Below are 13,121 nucleotides of genomic sequence, written 5' to 3'. Positions count from 1 at the left end.
TAGATACAGATTTCCTATGCAGATGGTATGCTCATCAATTTCCTATTGGTTTACATTAAACAGTTTGCTCTCACATGGTACCTCTCTTCAAGGCATTTTATAAATGCTAGTTAATTCCCATGACTTCAGGAATTGTTCAACATTATCATTTTCATCATTGCATTAAAAACTAATATGCAATAAGGTTAAAATGTGTCAATAAAGACCACTATAGTTGGTAGAAGAGGTCAAAATGAAAACAATCTCAAGTTTTCATTTCTTAGCACAAAATCTTAAAATCGTGAGTATTATTTATTTCAGAAATTGGTGCAACAATGTTACAATCTTAGTTTTAATCACAGACTCTTTGGAAATCATCAGTGAACCAGCTTATTGACTGTTCTCTTGGTATCCTAGTTTCCACGGGGAATCTAACTGGACTACCTAATCAAACACTTCATTTGTAAGAAAATCCTCATCTACAACAGCTCACTTGCTCTAAAGCCAGTCATCATGTTACTATCCTCCATCTCCATCACCTCTGTTGCCAGTGTTGCATTTTATTGATTTTTGAGACGAATTGTTATTCACATACACAACAGAAAACCCTGTACCTGGATATAAGTATGACCTTTTTGGTACCCTGTGTATCTGACCATGCTCTTAGGTCACAGAACAAAATGCTTCTCTCTGTTATGGCCATTTATCTACTATCTCCAGGGAAAGAAAAAGATCCACAGTTATTCTAAGCTAGGCTGTGGAACACTTTTTTAAAGAAAAGCAAACACAATAAAAATGTATTTAGGAGCTCTTAGAAAAATTTTCAGCCAGAAATCGTAGAGTGAATATCACATTTGTTCATCCTTCAAACTCTAACACTATAGGTGAAAACTTGTCTTAGTTCTCTCAATTAACAATCTTTAATTTTTATTCTAGCAATGGATTTTAAAGAAACTAGTTATGTTTACTTTTTTATTCAGCAATAATTTCTGAAGATTTATTTTGTGAGGCCCATTAACAATTCACACAGTTCTGAAACTCAACATTATAACATTATTCCTAATAAAATCAGAATAAATACTTATTAATACTCAAAGCAGTAATTGTTATGAATTTCACATGCATAATCACTGTAATTCACCCATGTAAGAAGGTCAACTGATATAATAAGGAGAAAGGGGAGTAGAACATTATAATGTGAAAATGCTGTGAACAATAGATTAAAGGACACAGCACCAATTAGGGATGTTACAAACAGTCTTACAATGAAAGAAGAAAGGATAGTGTGATGTAAAACTTCTGGGCAAGAATGATGCAGGGTATATTAGAAGCTCTGGAAAGCTTTTAAAGAAGTAAGATTTGTTTTGTAAAATATATTAGTGTTTCCTAAGAACTGGTTCTCCAATGATGCCTTATGTATTTTCTATAAATGACTTTATCAACATTTTAAACAACTGAGTTCCCTAGGAAGAGAATGTTTGTGTCATAAATGCACCTAAACCTTGGAGAAGGCAACTTATTCATCTTTCATTATACGTTTTTCTTCCTTTCTCCAATATAAACCAATGACATTTGGAATTTGCTATAGGATTAGACCTGTGATTTTTTTTTTACCTTCATTCATCTATTTCTCCATTCACCATCAAAAAATACACTGATTGCAGACTACATAATAAGTGAAATACTAAATCCCATGAAGATAAGTAAAAAATGTGATCCCATCAGTGAAAGCCTTTAAACAGTGAACAAAAAATTTACAATAGCAAGTGTTATGTGTATGGCAAACTTCTGATGTGAGAAGAACAAGAGTAAAAATACCAATCCCTCCATATGATCTTCTTTGGAAACAGAGTCATTGTACATGCAATTAAGATGAGATCATAATGGAGGGAGGGAGGCTTCAATTCCAGTATGACTGGTGTCTTTATAAGATAACCATTTGACAGCACAAACACTGAGACACTATGTGAAGACAGAGCACTGGAGTGATGTGTGTACAAGCCAAGGGAAGCCTGGGCTCCCAGAAGCTAGCAAAGGAACAGAACAGCTTCTCTCTCACAGTTTACAGAAGGAACCACCCCTACTGAACTTCACTTGTAGCCTCTATAACCCTGAGACAATAAATTCATGTTGTTTTAAGTGATCTGAGATACTTTGTTATAAAAGACAAGGAAATAATACACATATTAAAAGTATATTTATCATTTATGGTGACAATGCTAAGAAGGCTACACTTCCAAAAAAATTACTCTAGGAAACCAGTAGAATACACAATGAATATGCAACAATAAATCCTTTTATATACTTGCAATGAAGAATTAGAAATTTACACTTAAAAATACCATTTATGGTAGTACATGTAAATGTTAAACACATAAACTATTAAGATATATGTATGTGTGATCTCTACATTGACAATGAAGCACTGGGAGACATATAACTGAACAACAAATTAATGGAGATATATACCATGCCATGGATTGGAAGACCCTATGTTAAAACAACAAATGCACAGATTCAAAGCCATCCACATCAAATTTCAGTTGGATTTGTTTTTAAACACTAACACTCTGATTCAAAATGCATTTGAAAATTCAAAAGGCTTAGAGTAGAAAATCTTTTCACCAGAATGAAGATCACTCCCTAATTTCAAGACTTACTATAAGGAAACAATAAATATGAGAATAAGATAGATGAATAGATTAACACATGTGTTTGATTTTCAATAAAGGCACCCAGACAATTAATGAGAAAAGAGTAATCATTTAACAAATAATATAAAAATACATATTCATAGATGAAAATCTAAATAAAATTTTAAAAATACTCAACAATGTATAATAGTTATCTTGAAGTAGAACAAAGACCAAAATACCAGAGCTAAAACTAAAACATTTAGGGAAAAAAATCACAAAAGATACTACTTTTGACATTGCACTAAGCAAAAAATTCTTCAAATATACAAATAAACTCTCAAAAGAAAATGCCATAAATTTTGTTATCAAATTCAATTTCTATCTTTAAATAAACTGATAAGAAAATAAGAAAGCAAATCACAGAGAGAAATTATTCATAAAATATATTTTGGCCATGTACATGAAATCTCAGATGGAAGCAGTTTCTGCAAGCTGGCACTGCCATTCCACCTCAAGCGGCCACCTCCTGCAGAAACCCCATCTTGACTGCCATTCCCTACTCGGCCCCTACTCAGCTTAACGAAGCAAGTGTGAACATTATCCCATATCCCTAATGGAAGTTAGGGTTCATTCTTTTGGGGGAGGGAATGTGAGGAATCAAACAGGATAATAGGCAGTTAGTATGGTCCCAATAGAAATTTAGGGTGCAAAATGCTTTTCCCCCCCAAAAGTTATCTTCAGCAAGGTCAAGCCTGACTCCTTGGAAGCTTCCAGTTTTGCCCTGAGAATAGCAAGAGAGTAGTGATTCCAACCTTCTGAGCTCACAGCTTACTGTTAAAACAAGTTACCAACCCCACTCCTTTGCAAATAAGAATACAGATCAGGTCTTCTGGTGGGTTTTGTCCTCGCCTTGTAACAGAATGTCAACATGATTGTCAAGTTTTTGTCTTCCCCAAAATTGTGCTTTAAAACCACACTACCACCAGCCCCTTTGGGTTTTTCCTCTCTTGGAGCTCCCCTCCAGGCACTGGAGGGTAAGTCTGAAGTAATTCTTGCTTTTAAGTAAATAAATGTATATGTGTATATTTTTTAAAAAGGAGTCTGTTTCTAGATATATGGCGGCCAGTTATATCTCAACTGCATTTCAACATACTAGCATTGTTAAGAAGTACCACTCCAAAGATGAAGATCTGTGTCTATTGAAAGCCTTAGAAATGAAATATTCAATGCTACTTTGTAACAGCCCCAAATTGGAGAGTGTTCAAGCATACACCATCTGATTAATGATAAAAGAATTGTAGTATATGCATACCACAAAATACAAATATCAATAAGATGGAATGGATTATTGATCTATACAATACAAGTTCATCTTGATAATATTAAGTAAAAAGAGAATGGAAAAAGACTGCATACTATATGATTCTACTTATATAAAGTTCTTTAAAAGGCAAGTTAAAGTTATCTACAGCTGGGGTCGGCGCTGTGACACAATGAGTTATGGCCCTGGCCTGGAGCGCCGGCATCCCATATGGGCACCAGTTCAAGACTCAGCTGCTCCACTTCCCATCCAGAACGGCCTAGGAAAGCAGTGGAAGATGGCCCAAGGTCTTGGACCCCTGCACCCTTGTGGGAGACCCGGTGGAAGCTCCTGGCTCCTGGATTTGGATCGACACAGCTCCGGCCGTTGCGGCCAGTTGGGGAGGGAACCATCAGATGGAAGACTTCTCTCTCTCCCTCTCTCTCTTTGCCTCTCTTCTCTCTGTAACTCTGACTTTCAAATAAATAAATAAATCTTAAAGAAAAAAGTTACCTACAGCTGATCAGCGTTTGCTAAGATCTGGGAGTTGGGGTAGTTTGGCTCTAAAAGGGCAATAAGGCTACTTTTTCTGGGGGGTGAGAAATAAGTTTTATTTTGTGATTTTATGAAGGTTGTAAAATTACAACTCAAAATTTATATTATGCTACACTTAAAATTAGTCAATATGTAGGTTTTCAATTACACCTCAATAAAGCCCATCAAAATAATTAAAATGTGCATTGTTTATAATCTCATTTTTTTCATACATTTTATTTTTCTTAAACTCTTTACTGCATAAACTTCTAGGTGCTGAATATTTGATCAAATAAAAAACACAGAAATCTTCTACATTTTTGGAGCAGTATTATAAATACCAATCATATAGCAGTATTCATATGCTGAAATGAAATATTAATACACCTGAAATATCAGGTAGTGACAAATAATATAAAGAAAAATAAAACAGTGTAAGATGACAGAGGATGGCTTGACTGATCAGAGCAAACCTCTCTGAAAACCCAAAATTTGTATAATAACCCAAATGGATGGAGAAGTGAGATATGTGGCTACACAGGTTGTTAGAACAGCAAATACGAAAGGTATAAGTTAAGATGTTGTGATGTGTCCCTTCAAAATTCACTCACTGAGATCTTATCAACAGTGCAATGGTATTAGTACACGTTCCTTTGGAATTTTATCAGATTGGAACTCTCAGGAATGGAAATAGCACCCTCATAAAAGAAGCCCTAGAGAACTCTTTCATTTTTTCCCACCTGTGAGGACACAGCTAGAAAGCTCCATTTCTGAACCAGGAAGCTGTCCCTTACTAAACACTGAGTCTGTCAACACTTGGATCTTGCATTTCTTTCTTCAGAAATGTAAGAAATAAATTTCTGTTCTTTATGCAATATCTAGTTTACAAGATTTTGTTCTAACAGCCTGAACAGGCTAAGACAGATGTGGTTGACTTGTTCAAGTGATATTAAGAAAGTCAGTATGGCTTGAGATGTCAGTGATGGCAGGTAAAAAGGAAAGAAATGTACCTACAAACATGGGCAGGAATCACACCCCAGAGAGCCTTCTTGGACTTTTTTATTCAAAATATGATGAGAAGCCATTGGACCTTTCGAAAATAGGAACAAAAGGATCTGTTTTAAGCTAAGAGCAGTATGTAGAGTAAAAGATCTTTGAAATCTAAGCATGGAACTGGAGAGATCAGTTAGGAGGGCTAAAGCACTACTCAAAATAGAACTGAGATTGGCATAGCTGAAATGTTAGCCGCAGAAGTGGAGAGAATTAGTAAGATTCTGGAACTATATTGATGGTAGTGTTGTTAATGTTTTTTGATGTGCTGGGTTATGACTAGAAAGAAACAACAAATATGCTCCAGAATCTTTGATCCACATAGGAAACAGTAGCCAATGACATTGTTCAATCAGTGCTATCTCCATGGTTTTTTTTCTATATCCTCTAAGTCTCTCTCTAATACCATTTTCATCTTATTTACAGATTAGAACCTTTCCTATAAAATATGGCATTTTCAGTATTAAATGTATACAAAACTTTCCACTTTAATCTTATTCAATCTATCAAGAAGAGTACTCTATATAACTTGCTTAATGTTTGCTGTTTTTTTTTTTTTAAATTGAAGCATAGTCTTCAATACACTTATGCCTTGATTCTACCTGTAGCACTACTGAATCACTTGATAGATAAATTGTTGAAAGGAAGGTTCAGAAACCTTTGAAGACTTCCCAGTTCAAGTAGTAAAGTTTAGACATAATTTACTATAAAAATAGCCCAAGAGGAGGAAACCACACCCTCAGCATTTATGTTAAGTCTACTATAGTTCCAACTCAAGACTTCATTTTGATTCTTTTAGCATGGTTGTGTTGCATCTTCTAGGCTTTGAATATAGGATATCTACAACTTATGTGTAAAACCTTGATTCCTCTTGTGTTCTAATTTGCTTAGTCTACTAGATATACAGTAACTTGACTCGGCTACACCCATGCATTTGATTTGTATTGTGTAGTTTCTGAGAATGGTCATAAGTCTGTGATCTAAAGATAAACATGGAAGAAATCAGGGAAAAAAATTTCACTGAAGAAATACTTGAAGTTGAGTTTTTTCTTTTTATTTATAGTTTAGGCAGACCCTATTTCTCTTTCAAGTAAACAAAAGATGAAGATAGATCTACAAAAATGAAACCTCAGCAGCCCTTATTAATGAGTTTCTTGTATTGTTGCCTCCAGCCTGCCACACAGATCTCCCATATCCAATATCTACCCAAGCTAGATGAATCTAGTGAATTAAGGTAGGTAACAATTATATTCAATTTCCAAGACAATTTACTAGTCAATTGTAATTGATCAATAAGTATCAAATTAAAATTTAATTTCTTAAGGGTAACTAATAATAACTTTTAGCTCAATCATATCTCTTCCAATTCATATCTCTAGGCTTCCAAATATTTACTAAAATTGATTATAGTTTTGACACAATAGAAGCCACTGAGACGGAAAAAAAAAGATTCGAAAAGGCTCCTGATTTATTCATTGAAGTCTTCCATTTTCTGTCACAATTTTCTGGAAAATATGACTTCTAAAAATTTTACATTATGTATGAAGCATTTTGATTTTAGAATTCATTTTCATTGAATTTTTTCTGATTCTTAAAATGAAAATATCAAGATTTTTTTGTCCGAATTTCAAGTTTGAATTTTTTCACATACTTTTAATTATGATTAAGGTTTCCAGTGATCAAGAAGGCAGAGATAGATAAATAGATGGCTATGAAATTTATCTCATAATGTAATATAAAAAGCAAATTATAAAATACCCTTTACCCTCTGAGCTGAGCTTTTGGAGCAGTGGTTGAGTCACCACTTGGGATGTTCATATTTCATACTGGAGTTCAGCATTCAAGCTCCAGTTCCTCTACTTCCGATCCAGCTTCCTTGTAATGTGTACCTTGGGAAGCAACAAATGATGGTTCTAGTACTTGAATTCTTACCACTCACAAGGGGGGCCTGGATTGAGTTTTGGGTCCTGGTTTGACTTGGCCTAGCCCTAGGTGTTGTGGGCATTTGTAGAGTGAACCAGCAGATGGAAGATCTCTCTTTCTCTCCCAAACTCTCTGTCTCTCTGCCTTTCAAATAGAATGAAAAATAAATAAACAAAAGTATTAAAAAGAAATTTCTAAGTTCATTATTTAGTTTTTGGAACTTTAGCTTTTTAGTGTTTTTTTTTTTTACTTATATAAAGAGAACAGATTCATAAGTACAGTTCTAAGAAGATAAGAATACTTTGCCCCTCCCTCTTCCTTTCCAAAAGCCTCTTCTTTCCTCCCATCTTTTATTTTCATTAATTTTTGCAAAGACATAATTTTAATCAGGCTTAAATCACCACTTAAATCTACAAAAAGTAGAGGGACTACAATTTCATAGGCATATAAATAAGGCCTAAAAATGACAAAATGACAATCATATCACAAGATGTGAATTTCAGTTTTATATTTTTTGTGTTTTATGTTAACTGCCATATATCAGAGAAAACATGCATGATATTTGTTTGAGACTGGATTATTTAACTAAGCATATTGGTTTCTAGTTGCATCCATTTTGTTGTAAAAGACAGGATTTCATTCTTTTTTATGCTTGAGTAGTATTCCATAGTGCGTGTGTGTGTGTATGTGTGTATGTGCATCACATGTTCTTTATCTAGTCATCAGTTATATATCTGAGTTGATTCCATATCTTAGCTATTGTGAATTTAGCTGCAATAAACGTGAGTGGTGAAATAACTCATATGCTGATTTCATTTCACTTGGGTAAATTCCCAGGAGTGGGAGAGCTTGGTCATAGAGTAGAGATCTATTTTCAGATTTTAGAGGAATCTCCATACTGTCTTCACTATAGCTGTGCTACTTTGCATTCCCACAAATAATGTATCAGGGTACCTTTTTCAACATATCATTGCCAGCATTTATTATTTTTTGAGTTTTGGATGATAGTCCTTCTAATGTAAAACCTCATTGTGGTTTTGATTTGCATTTCCCTGATGGCTAGTGATCTTGAACATTTTTTCATGTGTCTGATGGCCATTTGAATTTAATCCTTTGAAAACTGCCTGTTCATGTCCTTCGAAAATTGCCTGTTCATGTCCCCTGCCCATTTCTTGATTGGATTGTTTGTTTTGGTATTGTTGAGTTTCTTGAGCCCTTGATAGATTCTAGATATTAATCCTTTATCAGTTGTATATTTTTTCAAATATTGTCTCCCATTCATTCTGTCAGTTGTCTCTTCACATTGTTAGGTTTCCTTTACAGTGCACAAGCTTCTAAGCTTGATGGAATCCCATTTGTCTATTTTGGCTTTGTCTGTGTTTCTGGAGTCTTTACCAAGAAATCTTTACATACGCCAACATCTCTCAGTTTCCTCAATGTTATCCTCTTACTAGAGGATGGTATCATGTCATAGATTTATATCCTTGATCCAATTTGAGTTGATTTTTGTATAACATGTAAGTTAGGGGACTTGTTTTATACTTCTGCACATGTAGATCCAATTTTCCCAGCACCATTTGCTGAAGAAACTGTCCTTTATCTAGGGATTTATTTTAGTTCCTTTATCAAAGACTAGTTGGTTATAGATGTGTGGATTAATTTCTCATGTTTCTATTCTGATCCATTGGTCTGTATGTCTACTTTTGTGCCAGGCTGTTTTGATTATAACTGCCTTGCAGTATGTCTTGAAATCTGGTACTGTAATGCCTCCAGCTTTCTTTATGTTGAGATTGCTTAGTTATTTGCAATCTCTTGGGTTTCCAAAAGAATTTTAGCATCTTTTTTCTAGATCTAAAAACTTCAGTTTTTGACAACTGTATTTGAATCATCCATGGTATATGCAAGCTGCTTCAAACTGAAGCAATGGGATAAATTTATCAAAAATACATATTTGACAGTGGCTATAACTGAGGATTTTCAGGCATACTAAGAAGAACTCTGGGTTCAAGAAAGATAATGTCTACAGTAAAGACTATCCTTCCAAGAGAGTCTTACTCATTGAAAACAAGCTAGAATTTGTTTCTTATTCTGGTTAGTTAATATGAATACTACAACACTTTGAATGAAAGGCCATCTATCATGGATCTGGATTCTTATTCAAAATTTTAGTCATGCAAAATGTGGAAATAGGCTCTTAATGATTGGTTATTGACTCTGTGTGTATGCAGATGTATGTGCATGCCGATATACTTTGGCCAAGGCTACCTTCTGAATCACTAGAGAGATATTCTCTCCTTTAGATAATAAAAAAATATATAGAGGATACAAAATGTGGTCAACCTGCTATATCATAGTTCAATTTTAGCAACAGACTACAATGACTACATTCTTCACTGCCTTTAAATTTTTTTTACACAATGGCTTCCTGGATCATGAGAATGATTTTGGTCAGTGGGTTGAATATACATGATATTTGCTATATCAAGGCAAAAGTTTCAAATGTTCATTTTAACTTGGAGCCTTTTTTTGTACTAGTCCTCAACTATGAGGATAGCATATCCCAGATAGCTGCAATCTCTAGCCTGGATTCTGAAGTGCTAAATCATGTGGATTCAAGTCTTCAAACCAGGACACATGACCAGGATAACAACAGCTGAATCACTACTCTTATGAAACACCTGCAAAATAATTAGCATTTGATACTGTAAGCCCTTGAGAATTTGAATTTATTATGTAGCCTAACCTAGGGGAAAATGACTACTAACAGAATCATCAAGGGAGACTAAGGGAGAAGATGAGGCATAAGAGGCTTTTGCACAGATCAAGGAATTAAGAAAACAGAATTTCTTTAGATGGGAAGTTATGTATGAAGGGAATGAGGAAGCAATGGAATAATGCATAAAAAAGGCAAGAAATTTAGCATTTTGTATGCCTTGATTGTTTTATTTTTGTAGCTAAGTCACTCCTTTAGTTTTGTTTGTGAGGGCTCAAGTATCATTTAACTTTTGGGATTTCCTTGGAACACATAAATTACCCATTCTCCTGCAGTACAGATAACACTGCATTTTAACTTTCAAAAAGCTTGTTATTTTTTCTATATTGATTTTCCCATCCTTAATTACATAACATCATTGTTTGTTATTCTGAATAGACAATGCTTTCAAATTCACCCTGCCAGGATTTCTTTCTAGACATGAGTTTCTTCTATAGAGTCCTTTGATGCTCCTAAATATGAACAGATGTAACTTAAAATCAATAAAGAACATGCCTAACTTTGCTACTTCTTTTAGACCTTGTTGATTTATCTGAATCATTGTTAGTTCATGGGAAGAGAACAATTATCCAATGAAAAAGAATAGTAAAATGGGAAGTCACTGACTTTCCACAAATTAAATATGGTTAGTGGTGCATTAAGCCTGTAATTATAAAGTAAATTAAAATTATGTAATTGTAAAAATTAAAGGAAAAGAAGGAAGGAAGGAAAGAGTTTTGAGGGAGAGAAGAAAGTATGGCTATCTTAGAACTGTATCTATAAAATACATAAAATCTGTTTATATTAATAAAAATTTTAAAAAATACATATTTGAAAAAAGTTAAATACATAAATAACAAGCATTTAAAGTATATTAGTTTTCTTTTACTCTCTTTATCCTTTCTATTTTCTATGGAAAACTATTGTTGCTAATATTTGATAATAATATATTCTACATATTTTATTAAAACATTAATTAAATCTGTTCTTCAGTGTTGGTACAAACCACCATTCATTCTTTTATCCTATAATCAGTATCTCCTTTATACAGTCTCTATATTTGAATGTTTGTTGCAGGTTCTTACAAATATAGTTATAAATATGTTTTTTGGCATATTCTTTCCAGTATATTTATAGCAGCACATTACAAAAAGTAGCGTTGAGTCAAAGTCTTCCCAAAATGCACACTTCCACCATCCATGTATCAGATTCCATCCTTACAAATGCAAGTTTTTATAAATCCATAAAAATGTTTTGCCAACAGGTAAGCAAATATATAACAGTTTATATTTTGATATATTTGTTGTTTATGGACTACTAGTTATGAGACTGTTCTGTTGATAAGATCTTTATTTTTCTTCTTTTGTGTATTCTCTGTACATATTTCCTGATTTTGCTGCAGGGATATGTGACTGTGGCTTTTTCAATTGTAAGGTTCATTTTTATATTACAGACACTAACCATTTGACTGACTTACCTGATGAAAATCTTTCTCCTAGTATAATTTTGCTTCAAGTAACTTATAAATATTAATATACATCTTTGCCTCATAAATTTAAAAATATATGATATGTGTTTGTACTATATTTAGGGGCCAGCTTAAATAGGAAATAAGACAATATCCAGCAGGGGATAAAAACACAGTCTTCACAATCAGGCAAATCTAGGTTGAATTTCCTTTTTGCCATAAATTAGTTCTGTGACATCTACTTTCTGAGCCAAAATTTATCAATTTATCCAATTGTAAAATTGGAAAAACAATGCATCTTTAAGTGGCAGTGAAAAAAATATGTTATATCTAAAAAGAGTGTACTAATTTGATTTCCATGTGGTTAACCTGTTTTTTTTAATTAATTTATTTATTATTTGAAGGGTCATCAAAGAAGCAGACACTCTTCTCTGAAAGGAGAGGAGAACATCCTCTTTTCTTACGGCCATGTCCAAATAACGATGGAGTCTATGGTAACAAAGGCCTTTATAGCCCTGGCAGCTCACAAGAGCCTCAGATGATCACTGGCGTCATAAAAAAAAGAGTGTTAATTCCTGAAGGAACAACAGTAGTCACTGTGCACTTGCTCCCCAGGTAGGATCTCTGTCCATATTGAATTGCAATATGAGAATCGACTGCAAATTCTCTCCCCAAACTGCACTCTCTATGTTGTGTGTGGGCGTGGGGGCAAATTGTTGAAATCTATGATTAGAATAGAGATGGTCCTCTGTATATAAAGACATACTAAAAATGATCCATAATGAAGAAGGAGATGGGAGAGGGAATGGGAGGTGGGAAGGGAGCAGGTGGGGAGCATGAAGGAAAGAACCAATGTATTCCTAAAGTTCTATCTATGTAAAAATGCATTCATTAAATAAATTTTAAAAAGAAAGGCAAATCAGCGAAGTAAACAGTAAGTAGAAAAAAACCTCCCTTTCAAACCAAAGGGAAAGAAAGTTTTAAAGTGAGAATATAGTTTTCCTCATGGGCATTGTCTACCTTACAAAAACGATTAAAGAACATGCCTGTGACTATAGACTTGTAGTTCAGGCCACCGAAGATTAGAGATGGGACTTGGGCACTCCCTTGACTTGCATCCTCTGGTCTGCTTTAACAAAAACCAGGAGGAAAAGAAAGCTCCGCATCTGAAGCAATGGGTGGCGGGCCTACTAACGGCTGATCTGTACAGTGATCTGCCCTCAAGGAGACCCAACAGGCCAGTCCACTGCAGTGGCTTTCAATGTGGTAAGCCTGGGCTTCAGCAGAAGTCAACTTGTGAAGAGCCCTGGCAGCTCTGCCAAGAGTTGGATCACTGGAAATGGACCTTCCCTGGAGTCGAAGGATGCCCAGGTCAGAGCCACAGATCTTATTGGCTCTAAGCTGAAAAGCCCTTCACTCAGCCCAACTTCCAAAGTGACCACTGCAGCTGAGGGTATGGTCAAGTAGGGTCAGCAACAT

This window comes from Lepus europaeus, chromosome 14 (genome assembly GCF_033115175.1).
Source record: "Lepus europaeus isolate LE1 chromosome 14, mLepTim1.pri, whole genome shotgun sequence".
Classification (NCBI taxonomy): domain Eukaryota; kingdom Metazoa; phylum Chordata; class Mammalia; order Lagomorpha; family Leporidae; genus Lepus; species Lepus europaeus.
Note: the sequence above shows the minus strand (reverse complement) of the source record.